The sequence below is a fragment of the Ambystoma mexicanum genome, chromosome 4p (genome assembly GCF_040938575.1).
Source record: "Ambystoma mexicanum isolate Mex_15411 chromosome 4p, UKY_AmexF1_1, whole genome shotgun sequence".
Classification (NCBI taxonomy): domain Eukaryota; kingdom Metazoa; phylum Chordata; class Amphibia; order Caudata; family Ambystomatidae; genus Ambystoma; species Ambystoma mexicanum.
The window spans coordinates 1,279,602,170-1,279,626,819 of record NC_090927.1 but is presented as its reverse complement, the minus strand read 5'-3'; the positions used below and the strand labels follow the sequence as shown (position 1 = coordinate 1,279,626,819).

At 49.1% G+C, this 24,650-nt stretch overlaps 1 protein-coding gene across 4 annotated transcripts in view; it reads right to left on the bottom strand.

Moving 5' to 3' along the window:
* The window catches only part of LOC138453803 (zinc finger protein 436-like), an 867,996-nt gene that overhangs the window by 790,119 nt on the left and 53,227 nt on the right, over positions 1–24,650 (bottom strand). The gene's annotated exons all lie outside the window — the stretch shown is intronic.

Here is a 24,650-nt window from a genome sequence, read left to right as displayed (position 1 = left end):
TTTTGATTAGGCGAGGAGCGTGGACATATTCAGCAGGTTCCCAGGATCTCTCTTGGGGGCCGTAGCCTTTCCAGTCAATTAGGTAAAATAGTTTAGATTTGGAGATCTTGGAGTCCAGAATGCTTTTGACTTCAAACTCGAGTTCCCCATCAACTAAGATAGGTTTTGGAGATTTAGTTAGTCGGGTTTGAGGTTGCACGGGTTTTAATAGAGAGACGTGGAAGACCGGATGTATCTTCATGTGCGGGGGCAAGTCCAACTTGACCGCTACTGGGTTTACTATGGTAGTGATGGAATAGGGACCAAGGTATCTTGGGTTGAATGTGCGTGGCCCTTTTAGAGGTAGATATTTGGTGGATAACCAGACTTGATCCCCTACTCGATATTGAGGGGCTTCCTTCCGATGTTGATCTGCTCCTTTCTTGTATTGTTCTTTAGCCCTTTGAAGGTGAGAAACAGCTTCCTTAAAGGCTTGGGTGATTGTAGAATGCAGGTAGTCTACTGCTGGTGTTTCAAGATCTTGGAGGGGATCCAACTCCGAGGTTCGAGGGTGACTGCCGTACAAAAGAAAAAACGGGGTTTTCCCAGTTCCCGAATGGACAGAGTTATTGTAGGCATATTCGGCTATCCAAAGGATGTCTTTCCAAGTTTTTTCAGTTTGTTGCAGCATGCAGCGTAAATACTGTTCCAGAGTTTTATTGGTCCTCTCGGTTTGTCCGTCGGACTGAGGGTGGTGACTGGTCGATAGTCTCACAACAATTTAAGCCGACCGACAGCAACTTCGCCAAAAATGAGAAATAAATTGACTACCTCGATCCGAAATTAGAACCGAAGGAAAACCGTGCAGTCGGACGATGTTTTCGAGAAATTCTCGGGCCAGAGTTGCTGCTGTTGGCAAGCCTTTGAGCGGAATGAAATGCGCCATCTTGGAGAATAAGTCCACGATTACTAGAATCGTATTGTATCCGGAGCATGGAGGTAGATCGGTGATGAAGTCCATAGAAAGCGTATGCCAAGGGCGAGGTGGGATGTCAATACGGCGTAAGAGGCCTGCTGGTCTTTCCTTTTGACTCTTGTTTTGGGCGCATACTCCACAGGACATTATAAAGTCTCTGATATCTTTTTTCCAAGACGGCCACCAGAAGTAGCGCTTGATCTTTTCTGAGGTCTTGGCTATACCGGGATGTCCTTCCATTAAAGAATTGTGATAACAAGAGATTACTTCTTTCTGTAAATCTGTGCTGGTTAGGTATAATCGTTCTTGGAAATACAATAAGTTGTCCTTTACTGCAAAGTCCTTTCCTTGCAGATGCCAATTCTGTATGTCTGCTGGAGTTACAAGTTGTCTGGCTTTATCCTTAACTTCCTCTATGGATTGTGTGGCGATTACACCCAGAATTCTTTGTTCGGGAATGATTGGTACAGGTTTAGGGTTGATCAAGTGTTCTTCCACTCCCATCCGAGAAAGGGCATCAGCTTTACCGTTTTTTGTACCAGGTCGATAGGTAATTATGAAGTCAAACTCGGCAAAGAATAATGCCCAACGGAGTTGTCTAGAGGATTGGGCTTTTGCGGTTTTCAAATATTGCAGGTTTCGGTGATCCGTAATCACAGTAACGGTGTGTCGGGCCCCCAGCAGATAATGCCGCCAAGCCTTAAAGGCAGACTCGATAGCCAGAAGTTCCTTGTCAGTAATCGTGTAATTGATTTCAGGAGGCGAGAATTTGCGGGACCAAAATGCCACGGGATGCAACTGATTGGTTACCGGGTCCTTTTGTGATAGAACTGCCCCCATGGCAAGGCTTGAAGCATCAGTTTCCACGATGTAGGGGAGTTCGGGGCGAGGGTGTTTTAAGATTGGTGCAGAGATAAATTTAGTCTTCAAATCCTGGAAAGCTTGTTCCGCCTCGGTAGACCATTCAAAACGTTTGTTTTTCTTTAACAAGGCAGTGATGGGCTGGACTATTCGAGAGAATTCGGGGATAAACCTGCGGTAAAAGTTAGCGAAGCCTAACATGCTTTGCACACCTTTTACGGAGGATGGTGATGGCCATTTGAGAACTGCATCGACCTTCTTTGAATCCATACGCACTCCGCTAGGTGATAATATGAATCCCAAGAATTCAACTTCAGTCACGTTGAAAACACATTTTTCCAACTTAGCGAAAAGTTTGTGTTGACGCAATCTTTCGAGGACCATTTTCACGTGTTTCCGATGTTCAGATTCCGATGAAGAATAAACGAGGATGTCGTCAATGTAAACAACAACACACACATCTATGAGCTCTCTGAGGACATCGTTCATAAAATATTGAAAGGCGGCCGGAGCATTGCAAAGTCCGAAGGGCATGACCTGATATTCAAATAGCCCATACTTGGTGCGGAACGCCGTCATCCATTCATCGCCCTCTTTTACTCGTACCAAGTGGTAAGCTCCTCTAAGATCCAGCTTTGTATATATGCATGCTTTTCTGACTTGGTCCAGGAGTTCAGGGATCAAAGGTAACGGATATCTATTCTTAACGGTGATCTGGTTCAGGGAGCGATAATCTATACAAGTTCTAAGGTCTCCTTCCTTTTTTGGAACGAAGAACAAAGCTGAAGAAGCAGGGGACTTGGAAGGACGAATAAACCCATTTGCCAGGTATTGATCCAGGTATTGTCGAAGGTGAAGGTTCTCAGGCTCGGTGAGGGCATAAATTCTACTACAAGGAGGAGTAGATCCAGGTATCAGGTCTATCTGGCAGTCATAAGACCTATGAGGAGGTAGAGAGTTAGCCTGATCCTTCCGGAAAACATCTTGGTATTCGGGAGGTAACTGGGGAGTCTCTGAAGAAATTGCTGCCAGTGCAACACCAGGTGGAGGGTGACAAGTAGAGACACATTCTGGAAACTGGACCGTTCTTGCTCGCCAATCGATCAGAGGATTGTGTTTCTCTAACCAAGGTATTCCTAGAATAATCTGAAACTGAGGGGCCTTGATCACATCGAACACGATCTTCTCATGGTGTCCATCTTGACTTATTAGCGTCACTTCTTGAGTGGTATGCGTTACTGGCCCGGAGGCTATCTTCGTGCCATCCACCGTAGTAATGACGTCCTTTACAGCCTTGGGACAAAGAGTTAGATTCATCCTCAAAACCATTTCATGATCCACATAATTGCCGATGGCACCGCTGTCGACGTAAGCTTCAATTGCATGTAATCGATCTGGATTATCAGGGCTAATGAGGACCATAGGTATCACGAAATGCGAGGTCACGGAACTGGTTTTCACGCTCGGCAAGAGGACCTCTATTCTTGTCGGGCGAGGTCGTTTCCCTGCTCAGAGTTGGTAACTTTGGTAACTGCAGCTCCTACTGCCTTCTTGGCAGGTTTCACCGGACAGTCTCGAAGAAAGTGCCCTGAGTTTCCGCAATAGAGGCATAATTGCAACTGTTTTCTCCTTTCCCACTCCTTTTGTGTTAGAGGACCTTTCAGACCCCCTATTTGCATGGGTTCCCCGGAGTCTACTCCTTTGGAAGGAGTTGGCGGTTTGGAAAATACTCGAGCATCAAACTTGGAACGATCGGCCTTCCTGTTCTGCAGTCTGTGATCTATTTGAACGACTAAGTCTATATAGTCCGAACAATCTTGTGGGGGATTCACTACTTGGGCTAACACATCTTTGAGCTCTCCACGTAGACCTCTATAAAACAGCGTAATCCTTTTGTCCTCAGGCCATTGAGTTTCCACTATCAGTCTGTTGAAAGACGCAATATAAGCCAAAAGGTCTTGATTACCTTGTCGCAGCGAAAGAAGCTCATTGTCCAAGGCCTGCCCCTGTGAATGTCTTGCGAACAGTTTTTCCATACTGAGCTGAAAAGCTTGAAAATCATGGAGGACCGGATCATCTTGATTTACTAGAGGGATCGACCAGTCTGCCGCATTGCCACTAAGGTACGAAAGCACGAAAGCTACTTTAGCTTGATCAGTTGGAAAGGCTGCTGACCGGCATAAGAAATGCAACTGGCACTGATTGATAAATACTGCAAACCTCTTTGGGTCACCAGAAAATCGTTCGGGCGGAGCCAGAGGTACATTCCCAGGTAGGTTGATCTGCATTGGATTCATAGAGGATGTAGAAGGAAGATTTCCCCCAGATGCGGGTAACAGGGTCTGTCCGGCTTGTGACTGTAGCAATTGTCTAGCGAGATCATCTGTTCGCTCCTTGGAAATAATCAGTTCCCTTCTTAGAGCGTTCGTTTCCTGACGGGCTGCATGCACTTCTGCCCTTAGTTCCCCAAGTAACTGGGCTAGTCGGTCGGTATCCGAGGTTTCCATAGCGCCTGGACGGGAGTTTTGTGGTAGGCTTTGCATTCTGTAACGCTCACCTGATTCCCGTAGAGGCGCCGGTCTTGACTGGGCATATACCGTATCTTCAAAGGTGATGTATAACACACGGCTGGCTCTTTGGGCTGGACCTCTGTGCACTGTATGTTTGACTCGAAGGGTAAGATGTCTTAGGTAAGTGAACGCCGTGCTCTCCATCTGCCTCGGGGCAGGGTGCTGTAACCAGTTTCTTCACTGGATAAGGGGAGCAGGCCTCTTGACTTCAGAGGACTGCTGTCCGTCGTTTACTGCACAAACGGTAAGTTTCAAGTAATTCTAATGTCTTTAAAGTCTTTAGTAATGATGTCTCTTGTTTTGCAGGGTTCCGGCGATGGTGGATGACGGGCTGAAGTGAGTTGAAGATGGAGCCCGTGTGATGAATAGAAGCGCCTGGAAGCACGTAAGTAAGCGCTTGTTGCCTGCTTCACGATGCGCTCTAACTGTCTTTTTATTTTGCAGGTACAAGTTCGGAGCGGCTGCAGGGTGCCGGAATACCCACTGGGTTAGATGTGGAAAGGAGTAATGGCACGTGAGTATTAAAGTTCCCCAATGTCTTTAAACGCACCTTCTTTTGTCTTTCAGATGTGGGATGCAGCGCCGAAGGCCTCCGGAGCGTGCAAAGAGTTGGTAAGCTTTTGTCTTTCAGATGCCGGAATGCAGTGTGAAGACCTCCGGAGCGCACGAAGAGTAGGTAAGCCTTTGTCTTTCAGAATGCAGCGCGAGGCGTTGGTGACAGCCGATGGCCCAGGTAAGTGAAGAGCTGTCACTGAAGACCGTAATGCTAACCTGTTCTTTCTTGTCTTTATAGGTGTTGCTGAAGACTGGATTCAGGATGGTAAGCCTTTTTCCTTAGGCCCAGGATCAGATGCAGAAGACACGATGAGCGTTCTGCTGCAGAGGATGCAGAATAATGCAAAGCAAGATTCATCCATCGGGTGTGGTTTAAATAGCCTCCTGTAGTGCTTAGGTGTCTCCTTCCACAGCCATGCCTAGGTAAGAAAAGAGTTCCTGCTTTCCAGAAGAGTTCCAGTGTTCTGAACCTAGGGAGTGGCTCCTGCCCCACCCAACAGGAAAAGTAGTTCCAAACAGAAGAGGATCAGAGGCTCAACTGGCAGGCAAGTAAGCAGCATGGTCTGCTGCAGGTAAGTCCACCCAAGCATTATGAGCCCGGGGCTTCCAGCGCTGGGACTGGGCATATTTATGAGCCTGGTGCCACTGGCGCCAGGACTGGGTCCAAAAGGTCGCAATTGGGACTGGTTGGCACTCGGAACCTGGGTTATGAATCTGCTTCCAAGGGAGTTGGGAAAACCCTGACCTTTTGGAAGCAGAGATCATGACACACCCTCGATTTGTGGAAAGTCAGATATGGCTGCTTGCAGGATGGGGCCTGGATCTCATCCATTCTCCTGGCAGAGGTGATGGCCACAAGGAAGTTTTCCATGAGAGGAACTTGAGAGGGGCCTGATGCATAGGCTCAAAGGGGGCCCCCCATGAGCCTTGTCAGCACCACGTTCAGTTCCCATGCCGGGTTGGGAACCTTTATCGGCAGGAAAGATTGAAACAGTCCTTTGAGGAACTCCTTGACGAGTCAATGAGACTAAAGTGAAGATCCTCCTGGAGGCCTGGTGTAGCGGGAGATACTGCCAGATGTACCTTGATGGAGGCGTGCGCCAGTCCGTCCTTGGCCAAGGATAGCAAGTATGGAAGAATCTGAGGACAGTGACCCTCAGGGGTAATCTTCTGAGACCAGCACTACGTCGCAAAACTGTTCCATTTGTACGCTCCCTCCCTACAGTCCGCCAGCAACTCATATCCTCCAAACTCTAGGGCTGCAGGAGCCAAGCCCTCAGGTTCAGCGATCCTTGATCGTGGTGAAGGATTGCAGGAAAGATCGGTGGGAAAGATCGAAACAGTCCTTTGAGGAACTCCTTGACGAGTCAATGAGACCAAAGTGAAGATCATCATGGAGGCCTGGTGTAGCGGCAGATACCGCCAGATGTACCTTGATGAAGGCGTGCGCCAGTCCGTCCTTTGCCAAGGATAGCAAGTATGGAAGAATCTGCGGGCAGTGACCCTCAGAGGGGTAATCTTCTGAGACTGGCACAATGTCGCAAAACTGTTCCATTTGTAAGCTCCCTCCCTACAGTCCGCCAGCAACTCATATCCTCCAAACTCTAGGGCTGCAGGAGCCAAGCCCCCAGGTTCAGCGATCCTTGATCGTGGGGAAGGATTGCGTCTCCTTCTCAGGTGAGAAGATCCGGAACCACTGGCAGCTTGACCGGCGGAAAAGCTGACAGGCTGAGAAGGACCGAGTACCAGATCTGCCTCTGCCACGCCGAGGGGATGAGTATCATCTTGCATTGGCACCATCTGAGTGCATTGATGACTCGTAGCAGAAGAGGCAATGGAAGAAAAGCGTACAGAAACATGCCCTTACTCACAGGAAGGAGAACGTGTCCCCCATGCTCCTTGGTTGGTTAAAGCTGGCAAATGTCTGGCATTTGGAGTTTGCCGCTGTCGCAAACAGATCTATCTGGGGCCTGCACCACTTGATGAAGATGTGGCCCACCTGGTCCTGCCGAAGTTCCCACTCACGGCTTGAGCACAACTCCCTGCTGAGGGAGTATGCAATGTTGTTCTTGACTTCCGCCAGGTGAAGAGGAACGAGGAACATGCCTGTCCGACGGCCCAGTGCCACAAGTCCTGCGCCTCTTTGTAGAGCACTGGGGATCGTGTGCCCCCCTGCTTCCTGATGAAGAGCATTGTGGTGGTGTTGTCCGTGAAGATCCTCACCATCTTTCCTTTCTAAGACGGGAGGAATGACTTGAGGGCCCAGAACACTACCCGTAGCTCCAGAATATTTATATGGAGATCCTTCTTCACCAGTAGCCCCAGGCCTCTGGCGTGCAGATGTCCAGTGTGGGCTCCCGAGCCCTCCAGGGAAGCATCCGTGGTGAGCGTTTCCTGGTATGGGGGTTCTGAAACCCTGTGCCCCGGGCGATGTTGGAGCGAACACTCCACCACCGTATCGCCCGACGGACACCTGTATCCAGCGAGCGTCCAGGAACTCCTGAAGAGGTTTCATCTGTAACCTGCATAGCTGGATAAGGTAAATGCAAGATGACAATATGCCGAGCAGCGACTTGATGGTTTGCACTCTGGCTGTCTTCACTGACAACAGGCGTTGCACTGTCCCCTGAATGGCAGCTACACTCTCCTCTGAGAGTGTTGCAAGACAGGAGACCGTGTTGAGTCTGGCTCCTAGGAACAGTGCGTTCTGCCATGGCGTTAAGCAGGATTTCGGATAATTGATGGAGAACCCCCAGCAGCTGGACGGTCGCCTCTGTGTGTCCGACGGCTAACTCTTGCGAGCTGGCCCAGATGAGCCAGTCGTCAAAGTACGGGTACACATGTATTCCCCCTAGACGCAGATGGGCCGCCACAGGTGCCAGGCACTTCGTGAACACATTTGGGGCTGACTTCAAGCCGAAAGGAAGGACCTGGAACTGTTAGTGCCGTCCCTGCACTACGAAGCATAGAAACCTTCAATGGTTTTTGTGAATGGGGACGTGGAAGTCGGCGTCCTCCAGGTCCAGCAACATCAAGAAGTCTCCTTTTTCTAGTTGGCCGAGCACGTATTGCAACGTGACCATCCTGAATTTTTGGGATTTGTTCAGACATCGCAGGTCCAGGAAGGCCCACCAGCCCTCAGTCTTATTTTTGACTAAAAAGTATCTGGAATAGACTCCGGAGCCCCAGAGTCGTGGGGGAACCAGCTCTATCGACCCTTTTCATAGCATGGCCTGTACCTCGTCCAAGAACTGAGGAACGTGCTGCTCCTGCCAGGCCACCGGAGGTATCCGCGGACACCTGTGTTGAAACTCCAGGGTATATCCTTGGGCGAGAGCGTCCAGCACCCATCTGTCGGTGGTGATCTTTTCCCACTCGCTGATGGATCCCGTCAGCCGGCCTCCCACCGGGGTGCACGCGTGGGGGCCCGATGTCCTGGCCAGTTCAGGCCTGCATAGGTGCTGGCGTCCTGCCTTGCGGGCGACTATGGCGCTGGCCTCCTCCACCATAGGTCTGGGAACAGTCTCTGTAGGCATCCTGATTCGTGGATTTTGAAGGTTGGTGGTAAGACAAGGAAAAACCTTTTGATAACCTGTTCGACTTTCCTCTGGAGGAGCAAAAGGAAGAGCAGTGCTGGTGGAATGTGGACATGGAACGAGCCATCTCTGTATCCACCTTGATGGTCTGCAGAGACTCATCAACGACCTTCCCAAAAAGGTTATATCTGTCGAAAGGCATGTCCAGCACCCTCACTTTGACTTCCTGGTGGAAATTCATGGCCTTCAACCAGCCCTGACGATGAAGGCAGACACCGTTCCTCATCTGCCAGAACCCTGTGTCAGCAATGTGCAACACCACAGTGATGGCGTGATCCAATGCTACCGCGTCCTCCTGGAAGAAGGCGATTGCCTCCATTCTCTTGTCGTCGGGGAGGAACTCTAGAATTGGGCCCAGCTTGTACCACCGCTCCCTGTCATACCTGACTAGGATCGCCAGTGCGTTGGCCACATTGATGGTGGACGCCGTGGGTAAATGACCTTCCTTCCCATAGCGTCCATCTTCTTCCCCTCGCTGTCCAGAGATTTAACCTGCCGTTTCCTCGCGGCTGCCGAAACCACTGAATACGGCGATGGTTGTGACCTCAGGCACTTGGGGCCGATTTCAGCACCCAGTACTTCTTCTCCTGCCTATCCCGTTTGGCTGGAGCTGTGTAAGGGTTCTTCAAGAGGGCCAAGCCCTCCTCCCACACGTCGTCAAGAAGGGGCACCGCCATGGTGATCTTCCACTTGGCCTTACACCTCTGGTACAGGAAACCCTCCTTCTTGGTTTCCTCTGGCACAAGCTGAAAAACTTGGAGGCTTTGGAAACCATGGAATGGAACAACCCCACCTTATCCGGTCGGGCCACCCTCGGCTGCGGAGACCCATCGCCCGCTGTGGCGATGTCGTTGTCAGTCGTCGCCATGCCTTTATCCATCCCCCTGTCCGGCTTAGGGCGCCCGGCACGGTTATTGAGGCTGAAACGGGGGCATCAGATGACGCTTCCTCTTCTTTGCCAGAGGCTGATCGGTGGCCTGAGGGGCCATAGGAACTGGGCCCTGCAGCATCCTCTTCTGGATCTCCGACACCAAAGTGTGGAGAGTTGACAGAATGGCCAAAGATACATCCCTCGGCGTGATCGGAAAACACTAGGCCCTGCGCCGTCGTCATCGCCAGCGTTGCCATTGTTGTCCTCCTCCTCGTCCTTATGCACCGTGTGCTAGGACTCCAGGTCCTCGTCATGTGTCAAAACTTCTATGGCCTGGGACACGGCCTGGGGCTGGTCTGGGACTTCCTTGCCCCCCCTTTTTTCCACCCCGAGGGATCAGAGCCAGACTCAGAGACAGCATCCTCTTCTTCTTTGGCGTGCCCGCAGACCTCACCAAAGTCACTGTGGCAGTTTCTCCCCTCAGAGGCAGGGACACCTTTGACGCTGTGGGGGTTACCTTTACAGGGTCGTGAGAGCAGCCGCCACCAGCTCTATCGTCGATGAAGACTTCTACTGAGCCGCTTGGGCCTTCTTGGACAGTTTGGCCGTCTTCTCCTGCGTCCCTGGCTTCTCGTCCTTCTCCCGCAGCTTAGCCAGGTTGGACGATTTCCTTTTCGAGGAGGAGATTGATCGTTGGGTGGTGATGGAGGCGGATGGTGATGTCGATCGTGCCCTGTCCATCACGGGACACACTTGTGCGGTGACCCCAATGGAACCGGACTTGCAGTGCTTGGCCTTGTCTTGGTCCCCCACAGATAAGGCACCCTCAAAGGACTTAGAACCCTGCTCCTCGGACCTGCCGGTCCTGGGTGAGGCATGACCCTGCTCGGAGCATGGGGCAGAGGCATTGCCATTCAGCTATGCCGCCAGTCTACTGTGCCGATCCTTCATCGTATTCTTCGAGAAGCCAAGGCAGATCTTGCACTCTCCTTCCTTGTGGTGCGGATGAAGACAGTAGAGGCAATGGAGGTGTTTGTCCTCCACAAACACGTTCCGTAGCCCGCACTTGGTGCAGGGTCTGATGAGGGATCTTCCTTCCTTCTTCTCCTCTGTCATGGGTAGAGGGCGCGAAGTATGGCCTTCTGGAAACTTCGACGATCTTCGCCCTTGAGGGGCGCTGAAATTCACTGACAATGGATCCCCACTGTGGGCAGTTGAAGAAAAGAGCACATGGGCTCTTTTTAGAACAAAAATAGAACTTTTTTGCATCCAAAAAATGATAAAACGTAGAAGTAGCTCACAGAGCAAAACTCTAGGACTCCCAACACTGAAACGTGCAGTAAAAATCTGAAGATGGCTGCCAGAGGAGGGGCTTAGGGAGAGGACTGTCATTGGATGGGGGCAGTAGGACCCAAAGCTCAGTGATTGGTTTAGAGGAGAAATACAGTTTGTAAGTGAAAGTGAAACTGTTTTTTCTTTTACCGAGGATTCCCGGCCTGACAACAGGGAATATTCTTGAGCATGTAAATATATGCCAGACCCCATGCTGAAGAACTAGTATTACAGTGATAAAAGAGAAGAGAGGAAAAGGGATCATCTCATACAAGAGGCAAGGCAGTGCTACAAGAAGAAAAGTGGCCCGTTTTATAGAGGGCCAAGGATCCCTACGCGCGGCACAATGGGTATGAGGAGAAATTCCCTTGTCTCGAGGCAAGAAGACAGAGGAAGGGCCTAAAGCTTTGTGTAAATAAGTGTGTTTTATTTTTTGATTATATTTTTATTATACATTATGGTTTAATGTGTATATACAATTGTTGTGGTACAGGGCGATGGTTGCCCAGTTGTATGAATGAGGTTGTGTGGTGGTGAGTGTGTGAAAGGGGGTATGGTTTGGGTTCAGGGGACATTGAGAGGGGAAGCGGGGAATGTACGCAGCATTTGGAGGGTGGGGTAGAATCGTGTCACGGGATGGGCGACTTGAGAAATATGTGTTTTTGGTAAGGAAAGAAATGGGAAGAATTATGAGTACCCCACTCGAGTATATGCGTTCCACGCTTCTGCTGTACCAGGAAAAGATTCTCAAATATCATTGTGAGTGGTGTGAGAAAGCACAGGGTGATGGCCATCGCTTTTGGATCTAGTTCCTGGGGGTGGACGAGTGGGAATCCCCCCCCTGTAACTCCTTTACCCCATCCTACCAGGTAATATATCTTGAGACTTCAACCACCGCCCGCCCCCCCCTCAATACACGGACAGTGCGCTCTGGGGAAAGACAGACTCAAACACAAGCATTAAAATTGACATGTCCCGCTAATCGGGTCAGGTAAAGTCAGGCACTTGACTTTAATCACCTACATCTGATACCTGTTAGCTCTCCCCACACGGATAAAAGGCGGAACATAGAGACACACTCTGAGCAAGCCGGAACACAAGAAGGAACAGAATTTCTGGGGCGAAGGCAAACCTACTGGAGCAGAACAACCAACAGAGGGACGTAGAGAAACCCAGGAGATCCCTGCAGGAGGTTGTTGCCTCAGAAGAGCCGTGAAAGATACGCAGAGAAGGCCAAATCCCAGACAAGAAGACTGCATTGTGTTTCAAGGACACCAGCAATGCTCCCGGGTGAACGACAGAGTTGGGGATGCGAGGCCAAGCCTGTGGCATTAACCTTGACTTGTGAATAAAAACCAGAAACGCAAGAAAGGAATGCACACAGCCAGTGAGTTGGCGAGCAACATGAAAGGCTGGTGTGTGTTAAGGAAAGATTGAAGTTGCAACAGTAGATCCAGTGCTTAAAGTGGGCCGGGGCCTGCCGGGCCCCGGCAGTCTCCAAAAAGTGGGACTGAGCCGGAGCCCTGCCGGGGCCCCGTCCTACTGCAACATTGGCGGGATGCATTATACCGTCGCGGCTGCAGCCGCGACGGGAGATGCGCCTGCAATGAAGTCAGGCAAGCTGACAGAAGTGGCAGCCAGCCACAGCGACACTGTGACTGGCTGCCACTTCCGTCAGTCATAGTAACTGCATCTGGTGACCCCTCGCGCGAGAGGTCACCAGAGGCAGTTACTGTCCCTTTGTTTCCCCAGGTCGCCGAGGTGTCTTTAACCCTCGGCGACCCTGGACATTCCTCGACATATTTCAAGGTTTATAAAAGATGGCTTTGAAAGTACACATTTCAAGCCATCTTTTATAAAGCTTTGCCGACGACAATTTTGTCCGTAGTCAAAGCTTTATAAAAGATGGCATGAATTGTGTAGTTTCAAAGCCATCTTTTATAAACCCGAAATGTTTAAAAAAGATGGCCTGAAAACTAGGCAAACTGTAGGGTATGCACACAAATATATATAAATGTGATATATTTGTATGCGTGCCTTACTATGGTTTGTGTACTTTGCAAGCCATCTTTTATAAACATAGAAATATGTTACATATTTCTATGTTTAGAAAAGATGGCTTGCATAGTACACAAACCATAGTAAGGTACGCACACAAATATATCACATTTTTTTATATTTGTGTGTATACCCTACGATTTGCGTACTTTTTAGGCCACGCCCCTCCCACAAGCCACACCCCCAAATGAGGGCCCCCACTCGATTTCTTACCCCACTTAAAGCCCTGAGTAGATCTCACAATTGAAGGCTGCACACTTGTGGATGAGATGCGAAGGAAGGCAGACCTATGGTGAACTTTAAATTACAGATAACTGTGAAGCCGGTGATACAGAGTAGCGGAGTGGTCTGGCGAAAGGAAGAAGCCCACTCGAAAGTCTCTGTGAAATATGGGATATCGTGTTTTAAAGCAGCAAAGTGAATGAACTCTGAAAATCCACAATGATCAAGATTAGAAAGGGGAAGTTAAAAGGTGAATGCTTGAGATCAATATTTCTATGAACATTTGTGCTTATGGTGCTGGACTACCTAGACCAAGAGACGCTTGGGCAAATAACATGAGAGTGTTAGCTGAAGAGAAAGTCGAAGTGGTCCTGCAGAGGTCTATAGTAAAAGCCTTCCACATTCGAAAATCTTTGACATCAGTGAAAGGGCTGAGCCCAAGTGAGGGAGACTGGAAGTGTGATAAGTTAGGGGAGGGGAACCCCTAACAAATGTGAATTAAGGTTGGGGGAGGGAACCCCTACAAGTGCTGTGATTGAGAGGTCAGAGCCTGGCTTAGGGAGACCTACGTGAACTTTTTGTTGAACTGTGAAAGAACTTTTGAAATGCTGGAATAAGTGACTATAAAACGTGGCAGGTCGGGCGTGCCTCGATCCACGTTTTGAACTGCCTTTATTTTTGAGAACCTGAGTCACAGTGTGTCATCCTGTCTACGGGGGCTGCCTTACTCAGTGCTGTCCAAAGTGGGGAGGAGAGCTGACTTAGTCATCTTGATCCTTTATGTTATAACACTGATTTTCCTTTGCATACATATTCCCCTTTACACACGTTTTGTATTAGAGATAGGGCAGGCATTAAGTTTTGTTATATAGGCCATTTTGATTTGACAAAAACGGATTAGGACTGTGTTTCTTTATTATTTGATGTTAGAGACTACTCCCATCATAGCTATAGGGCAAAGCAGGAGTTTTTACAAACCTGAAAATTGAATAAAGGTTTTGAAACTTGTACCTTTTGTGTCAGTGTCATACTTATGATACCTTGCCTCCCTTACAGTGGGTCGCGGATACAAAAGGGGGAATGTCCAAGCCTTGGCACGAAGAGGGCCGAAATAACAAGGATGTCTTAAGACACATGTATTTGTATTTGGCCACAAAGTATAAAGGGAGAAAGTTGAGAAGTAGGCAGGGCATCCTCGAACTCTGGAGAATGGTTCAGGGTTTAGAAGATGCCCCAGAAGAACAAAAAGAACAAACCGTGGTAATACCTACACCTAATGTTGTCCCCACAGCCCAGCCTCCATATGAGTGTTTTCCCTTGCAACCCACAGCAGTCTATACCAACCCACAGTATGTACCCCAACCTGCACCAAGACAGCAAACTCCTGCTGCTGGTGAGAATGACACAATCGGCTTACTGGCTACTGCTACACCACATTGGTTATGGAGGTAGAAAACAGGGCACGGAGAGAATTAGAGATGGCACTCCACTGAAAAGAGGCAGACATGCAGCAATCCACGCAGGAGGAGCAGGGGGAGGGAGGAGAGTGATGATAGGTACAGACGAATTGAGAGCAGGGGACCTTCTGTCCTGAATCGATAGAGTAATTAGGGCCGTGCAAATATCTGCAAGTGAAGATAACTCACATGCTGTGGGGCACCCAGAGGGTCCATCGTATATTTTCAGTGTAGATTATGACCCGACTCGAATTCCAGAGGCGCAGAGGTTCCAGAAGAGGTAGATCAGTGGGCGCCAGATGTGGAGCAGTGGGAGACTGAGGCAGATGAGATATCCCCAGTACCAACAGTGAGGGTAGACCGCTTATGGGAGCCAAGACTTAGGACATGACCAGTTCGAATGGATGTAGCAAAAGTCAAGAGAGGAGGGAGAACCGTACAGGCTAAACAGCCAGGAAAATGGCTTCCATTGCTACGCAAGGGACAGGGGCGGGCACAGTATATGCCCTGGCCACACATGGACAAAAACTATTTAATGAATACATTACCCTCACGCATAACAGGGGCCAGAAAATGGATATATGCATTAGAAAAACAGTATGCAGGGATTACATTGGCAGTGGGGGACATGAACAGTGTATTCGCTGCACTGCTAGGAGAACAGGTAGATGACATACAGATGAAGGCGGGGTACCCAGGGCTACAGATAAAAGACAACCATGATGGAGCACCGATTAATGACTGTCAAACAAGAATATGCGTTGAGGTTAGCATACCCAGATACACCGACATCAATATGCTATGGAAGTGACTCCCCAAAGATGTGCAAAAGTATTTAGACAAGGTAGAAGGGATAGCAGCGAAGGGAAGGGCTGAGATTCATCATTGCAGGAGAAGGCAGAGACAGGAAAAGGAAACAGCAGGGCAGGCGTAGCAGGCTGAAGTGAAGTTAGTACAGAAGAAGTTGGCAAAGTTAAGTGTAGATGGAGCGCTGTTTACCAGCTCCCTTGACGAGCAGCAGGACAGAAGTCAAGCACTGGAATTGACGGAGGGTTACCAACGGTACCCAGACAACAGAAGGGGCACAGGAGATTACCAGAGCGAAAAAGCAGGTTTTCACAGAGGGCCAGGAAGTGGTTTGGGGGGAATGAGGCTGAGGTTTGGGGGACCGGGACTATGTTGGACTTGTGGTAGGACAGGACATTTTGCAAGAGTCTAGGAGCAAACCAGTATATTAGTATGATCCCCATGCTTACCCTGGTGGAGCCACATTTGCACTTACATACCATCCGCCATCAATTATGAGGCCCGCAAATCGCCTCAGGCCCCCCATAAGTGCCTAACCCTGGACAACCACCACAGTATCAATATCTGACACCTCCACACCAGCAAATGCAGAACCCAGGTCCAAAATCTTGCAGCGGTGTATATACAGCAGCATGCCCCACAGCCCCATCTGAACCCTGGGATAAGGAACCCCTGCCATACGGTACAGTAACCCATTACACTGGAGCTAGCGTAATAGGAGGAGGTTTTTTTCCACTCCCGGGGTTGAACACCTATTCCCCAATAGGACAGAAAGCAGAGAACCCTGACATGCCCAATCCTGTCAGTCACTGCTGATCCGAAAGAGGAACCACAGGTACGTGTGAGGATAGGTAGTACAACATTCAACTTCATGGTAGATACAAGAGCTACAAAGTCCTGTATTAAGGAAGGTCACTTTCCCTTATCAGGAACAGTCATGGACAAGCAGGGGTTCTCTAGGGAAATAATGTTGGTTCTGTTTACAGAAGACCTACCCATCAAGGTAGTACCCAAGAGGTGGTATTATTATAATAATTATTATTTATTGCTTATTACGCGCTGCAGCTCTCTGGCATCAGGGTGCACATTAAGAGAACTAACAACAGAAGACAGACAAGTCAGCTAATGGATCATCATGGCTATAGGGCAGTATCAATCAAATAATATTGTTTTCAGTTGTTTACGAAAGGTAAGGAGACTCTTCCCTCTATGCAGTTCGGCTGGCAATCCACTCCAGGTGTGTGTAGCCTGAACAGGGAAGGAGTGTCCTTTACCTCTTTTTCGCTTAACCGTAGCCGAAAAGTATCACTAGATCCAGTTGTTCTCTGTGGTTGCATGGTGAGGCTTTCTATGAGATGCGCACGACCGGTTAGGAATTTTTCCACCCTGCATTTACAGTTTAATAAACACCCTTGAATTGTGATAATTTGTGTCTGTCTATTCTTGATACCATGCCTTCCTTACAACACCCTGTGGGGCACCCTCTGTTTCTGCCCCTGCCATATAAATGTATCAAGCTGATGTTTCATCTCTGCAAAGTGTGCGTCCGGCATTGCAATAGGCAGCGCCTGATAAGAATATAACATCTTGGGATGGAACGCCATTTTAACGGCATTCAGCCTACCCAACCACAAAGGGATGAGCCTTGACCATATCTCCATGTCCCAAAAGAGCGTACACAACAACAGGCAGTAGTTAATCATATAAAGATCATTGAGACCCTTGGGTATCTGGATTGGGTATCACTGTGATAAGCACGTTACTAAAGGACGCCGGGGCAGTCCCTGTCGCAAGTATATTATTATACACCTTGGTCATGTGCGTCAGGAGGACTCCTGAAAACCGTTTACAAAATCCTGTCGTGTAGCCATCCTCACCCGGGACATTACCATTTGGAAGCCCCTGGATCGATGCCAGCACTTCCTCAGCAGTTATTGGGCTCGCCAGTGAGCCCAGTGAGCTCCACCATTTCGACACCTCGGAGATATTCCTCGGTCTCCACCCCCGCCCCCGAACACTCTGTATTATACAGGCCCTCATAATTGCATTAAAAGCTTTCCACTATCCCCTCGGGCAAAATCGCAGCGAGACCCTCTGCATCTTTCAGCTCCGCAATCTACCTCTCGGCCCTCTGTGCTCTGAGCCTCACGGCTAGCAGTGCGTCCACTTTATCTCCTTTCTCATAGAAAATTTGCTTAAGATACTTAAGTTTACATAGGGTATCCCCCAACCGAAGCACCTTCAGTTCTGCCCTCTTCTTCTGTAGTGTGTCTTTAAGATCCTCATAATACTGCCCCTCCATGTGCATCTGCGATTACCCCTCTAACTTTTCTGCTCTAAGCACCTCCTCCCGCAGTCCCAGCTCCCTCTTCTTGCGCGTCCCTTCCCGCTTAAGGAGCCCCCTCCAGGTGGCCTTCCCCGCATCCCAGACCACGTTGACCTCCATCTCCCGTTTCATTCATCTCAACGTATGCGGCAATGTCTTCCACGAGTCCCTCAGCAAAGTGTGGGTCCCGCCATAAGGATTCATTACACCTCCACCGGATATCAGTTTGGCTAAGCCCTCCTACATCTAGTTTCATTACTACCATATTGTGGTCTGATAACCCCGCTGGCCGAATGGCACGGCTGATCACCCTTCCTCCTTGGTCTTTGTTCAGGAGCAGGTAGTCAATTCTAGTATATGTGGTATGATGGGCCGGATAAGAAAGTATATTCCTCAATCACTGGGTGCATCAGTCTCCACACATCTACCAATCCTCCTGACACAATTGCACGACCCAAGTGCCCATCCCACTGCCCCCCACCAGGGAGGTGCATGTCCCTTGCAGATCTCCTGTCCAAAGTTCCATCCGCCCATGAATTAAAGCCCCCACTTATAATAAACCGGTCCCCCAACATAGCCAATATTGCATCTAGGCCCCCCTGGATAAATACTGCTTGTCCTTGATCAGGGGCATAGAGTGCCTCCAGCACAATGCTCACCCCATCTAGAATACCCTGTCTTAAAGCAAGGGCCCCTCCATCAGTTTCGGACCTACACACGTCTCTATCCGCCGCTACTTATGCAGTATTAGTGCCACCTCTCCCTGCTTCGCTGGCCCTGATGCCCAATGAACCTGCCCAATCCCAGCACCTTGCAACCGCCTCTCCTCCCCTTCCACCAACCGGGTTTCTTGTAAGAACAGTACGTCTAGGGTGCACTGCAAAATGTGTGTGCTACCAGGGACCTTTTTGTGGGTAAATTGAGTCCTATAACATTCAGGGTCGCCGCGACCAGACTCCTCCCCCCACACTAGTCCCCATCATCTTGTATTCCATCCTGCGCCAGCCATCCCATGTTCATAACTAGTGGCCCCACATTGCTTTTCTGCAAAGATGTGGTGTCTCCCTTAATGGAGTCCACTGCTTATACCTGCTACCCGTAAAACGTCCCTACTCACCCAAAACTTTAACTGTATAAATTGCACAAAATGTAAACTGCAAACGGCAGTCAATGCTTCTGAGACACTGTCCTTCCCACTGAGGGCCACCTGGAGAGGGAGTCAAACAATCCCCTTCAACATTCGAACAAAAACCAGACAGTCTGCCCTTTACGTAGATTCAGGTGGGTGGTGGCATATATTCAGTTCCACCTCCCCTTCGCCAGTATACTCATGAGGTCTTCCATCGGGACAGGCCATTAAGACGCATTTATTTGTGCCCGCTTTGTCTCCTCCGGCACCTAGGGAGGTTTGGCTGTGACTCCTCATTTCCTCTCTTTTTGGCTGGGCTCACCTGCTGGTCTGGCGCTGTATCCGTGTCCCAAGTCAGGTGGCTCAAAGCCTGTTCTGCTGCTTCTGCCGATGCAATCGGATAATATATCCCGTCCATATAGAACTGTAAGGCAAACGGGAACACCCACCTGTAGCTGACCCCATTATCATTTAGCCACTTTGTGAGTGGCCGGCAGTCCCTTCTGCAAGACAACGTTAGAGTGGACAAGTCTTGGTAGATTGTTATGCAGGAGCCCTCGTACTCCGGATCTTGCCTCGTCCGTGCTCTTTCTAGCACGTCTGTCTTGTCCATGTACCTCGAGAATCTGGCAATGATGGATGGGGGCCCATTGCCATATAGCTTACCACCTCTGTGCGCCCTTTTGAATTGCACCGCTCTGCCCCCCTTCCACCACAAACAGTAGATTGATGATGCCTTGCACCTTATGCACCACTTGGGAGGGAGTTTCCCTGTCTGCTTCCCTCAAACCCAGTATGTGAATGTTATTCCTCCGATCCCTATGTAATTTCTGCCAAAATACTTCCAATGTCATCCTTATTGGCAAGGTTTGACACATCAGCCCCCAGCCAGCTGTTAGGGAGAATTATCTTATAAGGCTAATTTCCCAAACCTAGTAAGTCTCCCAGCTGCTTTGCTGTATTTGTGGCGTTTGTTTTTTTCTCCTGCTAAGAGTAAGACTCTTTTTCTCCCACTCTTAGGCATGATTTGAGGTATGTCTTTGACTTATTGTGTGCTTATGGGCTATGGGGTCTTTTACTCCATAGGGTATTGTCTGTTTTAGTGTATGTGTTACACAGCACCCTCAGTGCAGTAACACAGGGGTGTCATAGTGACCCCCAAACATAGACTCCATACCCTGGGACTGACTACTGTCTCCCAGGGCATGTAAAGTCACCATTGACTTTACTAGTCCAAAATTGTGAACAGAACCAGTAGAAACCATCATATTGTGGAAGTACTGGATGGGGTTAATTCGATTGCCCCTGGGTCTGTTTCCAAGGATGCACTGTCCAATCCCCCCTTGTCGAGTTTCTGGCTGGTGGCAGTGGTTACCACACAAAATATTCCACCGGAATATTTCCAATGGGATTTTCCCATTGATTTTAAACGCACCACTTTTTGGTACAATGTTAAAGATACCGCTGGTTTATTTATTTAATATAAAATAACCGGTTGGGTCTTTTCGCCAGAACTCTTTTCCAAAATGGCGTTTGTGTCCTTCTCTGTAACTCCAACCAAGGTCGGCCCTTTGTTCCACTTTTTGACGGGCTTCTCCGCAGAAGCCCTCCAACTGGTGCCACTCTGTCTGGGTTCCACAGGATGTGTGGGTGGGGAAATGGGCACCCTGGGCTGCGTTGCCTTAGCAACTCAAGTCGCACTCTGTTCTGATTGGCCCAGTGGTGAGGTGCCCGGCTCACCACTTAGCATGTATGAGTGACAGCTAGGCTGTTGAATGGGGGTTTTTCTGCATAAAAGCAGGGCTTTTGGGACTGGAACTTCAGAAGTCGCCACAGGACCTAAGAAATCCGAAGAGGGGAGAAGCTGAGCCATCTGCAACGACAACACCACCGGTGGAGCCCTGCTGCAACGACCTCACCACTTTCCCGACGACAAGAGAAGATCTTCTGCTGAAAGAGTCTTCTTCCTCTGAGCTGGTGAGATCGACCAGTTCGCCATTTCGCCTTCCAGGACATCTCTTGGTCGAATCGCCCGTGCCAAGCTCCCCGGCGGCCGATAGCCAAGCTTCACCACTGTGACAGCGAATAAAAGGAACACACCTTTCAACCGACGAACTCTGCGGCTGGTCTCTTCCCTGGGCAGTGCAACAACTCCAAGTTTCCTCCTCGAGGAGATCCTCTCTTCCCCTGGTCGAAACCATGAACTGCACCCGCTGCCAGGAACAACTGCCTCTGCTGGAGCTTCCTCAACTTTAAAGGTACCGTGTTCCACCTGGCCCCCCTTTCTACGATTTGCTAAAGGTGACCCTTAAATCCTTGGCTTTCCAACTGGGTTGGCCCCAGACCTTCGAACTTTACCTTCTGAATCAACCCAACCTCTTTTGACCATTTTTACAAAGACTTGAATGCATTTCTAAACGGTGTGATCTTGGGCACATTTCACCTTGCTCCATTTAAAGTGGACCTGGCCTATGAACTTTGGCTCTACGGTAGACTCTGCCTTCACTACCTTGTTTTGGTCTTAGAAAAGTGTTGGGAACTGTTTTATTTTCATGACCTGCCTTTTTCTCTCCCTTTAAGTTAATTATTGGAGTGCCATCTAAGTTACACGCTCGCATCTGTTTTTACAAATAGTGGTGTTTTGACTTAGACTTGTCTAATAATTCTTTAGAGAGTTGTGTATACTTTTCTGATTGCGTTTGAACTTGCTTTGATTTATAGTGCTAGTTTATGTCCTTAAGTGTGTGTTAAATAAATAATTATATACTTTTGATACCAAGCTCTGGTCAGTGTTTGCTTGCTCTGCTGTGTCTTTAGCCCTATTGTGTATCCTCTGTATACTGCCCTACTCTTCTTGAAAGAGGTCTGACTGCTCAGCCACAGCTACCAGGTAAATCTGGGTGGTGCGGACTGCTACCACTTGAGTTTACTGCTTACTCCTGCAGTCTTAATCTTCTTGCAGTGTTCCCCAAGGGAACTGCACAGGATTCTGCCTAACACCAGCAACCTCCCCTTTGGCAAAACTACTGCATCTCCACCAGGCCTCCCAGTTTGCATTGTTCTTGGCTCCAGGCCCTAGTCCTTTGCAATTTGCCCTACCTACACTGCCAGGGGCGCCACAAAGCTTGTACTTCTCTACTGCAACCGCCTCTGTGTCTACCGGAGATCCTGCTCTGATGAGTCCACTCCCAGGCCCTCGGCTCCTTGAGGTCCAAGTTCTAGGAATACAAGCTTTCCTCGCTCTCCTTGACGGGTCCCACTATCCTCCTCCTCATCAGGGTCAGCATTCACAGTCTCCGGGGTGCCATCTCGGTTGGCTGGTGGTCTGCTCAGGTTCTCACCCACTTCTGTGGTTCATCGGTGCACTGATATCTGGTGCAACACCCGCTCAGCCAAGGCAGGGTATGCCTGAGATCCCCCCTTGCTCTCCTTCCAGTTGGGGACCAGGGACTGTCCTCACTGGGGTCTGCGGCAATGTTGCCAGTCTTAAAAAAAAACTCCCCTTAAAGGAATGGTTCAGTCAAAAAATGTTATTGCCCCTACGGGTCGGCCATGTGTTTTTAAGCCTAAGTCGCTTGATTTTAGAAACATTTCCTATGGACCTTACCCGAGTTTTCATCCATCAAACGCACGCGAAAACAGGTACCATGGCGCTGCCATTTTGTGATAATCCTATCATTTCCCCCATCGCCCTGGCTGACCTGCTTTTACGGCACTAAATCATATCCCCCGCCCCTGAGCCTGTCATCAGCAGACGCCTACTGCCCATTTCACAACGCCAAATCACGTCTTGTGTCAACATTCGCTGCGCTTCAGCTAATGACGTGTCGCCATGGAAATGGCAGGACGCCTCTTTCCTCAATAAGTATAAACAGACCATTTCACAACACACAGCAGCAGATTTTCGATTCCATTCCTCTCTCTGTGTTACTTTGAGTATTCTGTGACTCGTTTCTGTGCTCTGGTCAGCTACCTTCGTTGCTTGTAGCCCGTGTGAACAGATACCAGTACCTCCGCTATCAATTATTTTAGTTTGTTTAACACACAATGGCTACAATAGTGCCCTACATGTACGAGCCCGAGTATACCGAGGAGGAACTACTGGAAAGGGAAACACGCGAAAATGATGGGTCTTCGGACGGCAGTTGGGAGGACGATTCAACAGTTGAAGAGCCTGGACCTAGTCGCATGGACGGTGTTTCCACCTGGTGCACATGCAATCGTTGCAAGCTAATGCCAACCGAGGACGAGAACTGCTGCTGCTGTGAAAACTCGGGATGCGCGGCCTACATTTCGGAAGGCGAACCACGACTGCAATGCATCACCGAGCTGCCAGACTTCAGGGCAGCCTGCCTCACACAGTCCGTGTTGAGGATAATGATGGTGCTTATGCACGAACTTCGCGCAAATGTTCGTCCTCGTAATCCGAGTAATGAGTAAGTATACTCTGCTTGTCATGCCACTCCTATTTCATTGTCTTCTACTATATCCAAAATTACACATACATATCATTGTAACGCACGAAAGTCATTCAATAGTGTGCAGTGTCTACATAGCATTTGTGCGAGCAGAATGCCATTAGTTACAAGAATTGTCATTGACAACAAACGTTTATTAAACTTATCTTGGTCATTTAAAAACACTTTGTTTCATTCCTTTTCACAGGTGGTACAGGCTGGTGGCCTATCGTTCCTTTACATGGTGGCTTCACGGGAGGCTTGGACACCGCGTTCGAAGAGTGATACCCGCCTGTGCCGTTCGTGCCATAAGAGAAACGTTCCCGAGTGACAGCGGTCAGTACAGGGGATTTTCTCTTGCTGTGCTGCAACCTGAACTGTACAATGTGTAAAGTTTTGTATTTTTTGTGTCATTAAAATAAGATACAAAATAAAACACCACATATATTTTAACAACGGTTGTTTTGATTTTTTAAATGAATCAAGTGTGTCTCCATTCAAGGATGGATGTCAGACATCTGTGCTCGGAATGGGTGAAGTTCAGGTCGCTGTGAAGCGGGGTGGTCACTATCTAAGCTAACATAATATTTATCAATAATGCATGCACTAAATAACACTTGTTCAAAGTCTTTCAGTCGGTTATGTCTCTATAAAAGTCACACATATATCTATACTATCAATTAACATTGGATTATACAGGCCTTAGGTCAAGGGTCTTGACCACTATAATACACTGTTTGAAGTGTGGGTCTGTGCTCACAAGAATCTCTGGTATGTAGCATTTGTTATTGATAGGCAACGATATACTGCAGTAGTGGTCTAATGTTAGTTGGGGATCTGCTAGGTGGGCATCATGGCGTGGTCAGTGGTCTGGCACATGAAGAGAATACCTTGCAGGGACACGTGGTCAGAATGGCAGTAAGTTTCCACTGGCGAGGGTGCGTGGGCAAGGACACGTTTGTGGCGAAGAACGAGCTATGTGCTTGGTTCAGGCTGGTTCACATGCAGGACCGGGATCTCAGAGGAAGAGTGATGTGTTACATTTATTAGCTGTTGCAAATACCTCTGGAGTTTTCCAGTCATGGTGGGAACAAGGGTGTGGGCCATGTGCTCTGCGCGCTTTACTATCGCAGTGAGGCCTGGTCACCAAGATGGAGTGGAAAGGGGGTACAAAAATGGATGCCCCGTGTCCTGCTCAGTGTTCCCATCTACGCGAATGTCATCCAAAGTTAACATCACATAAGGGCAAGGGGCGAACCCACTACTGAAGGCACTTGGTACGAGTTTCTACTGAGAAGTAAAGGATGAGAGGGGCCTGATGGCCCCTCGCTCCCACACACTTGCCTGCACGCCCCAGGCCCATCCATCCCACTCCCCTCTATCAAAGGCGGTTCGCACCCGGGGATGAGCGCTGGCATGGGGCACTGTCACAGGCGCAAACGGCCAAGGTGCCA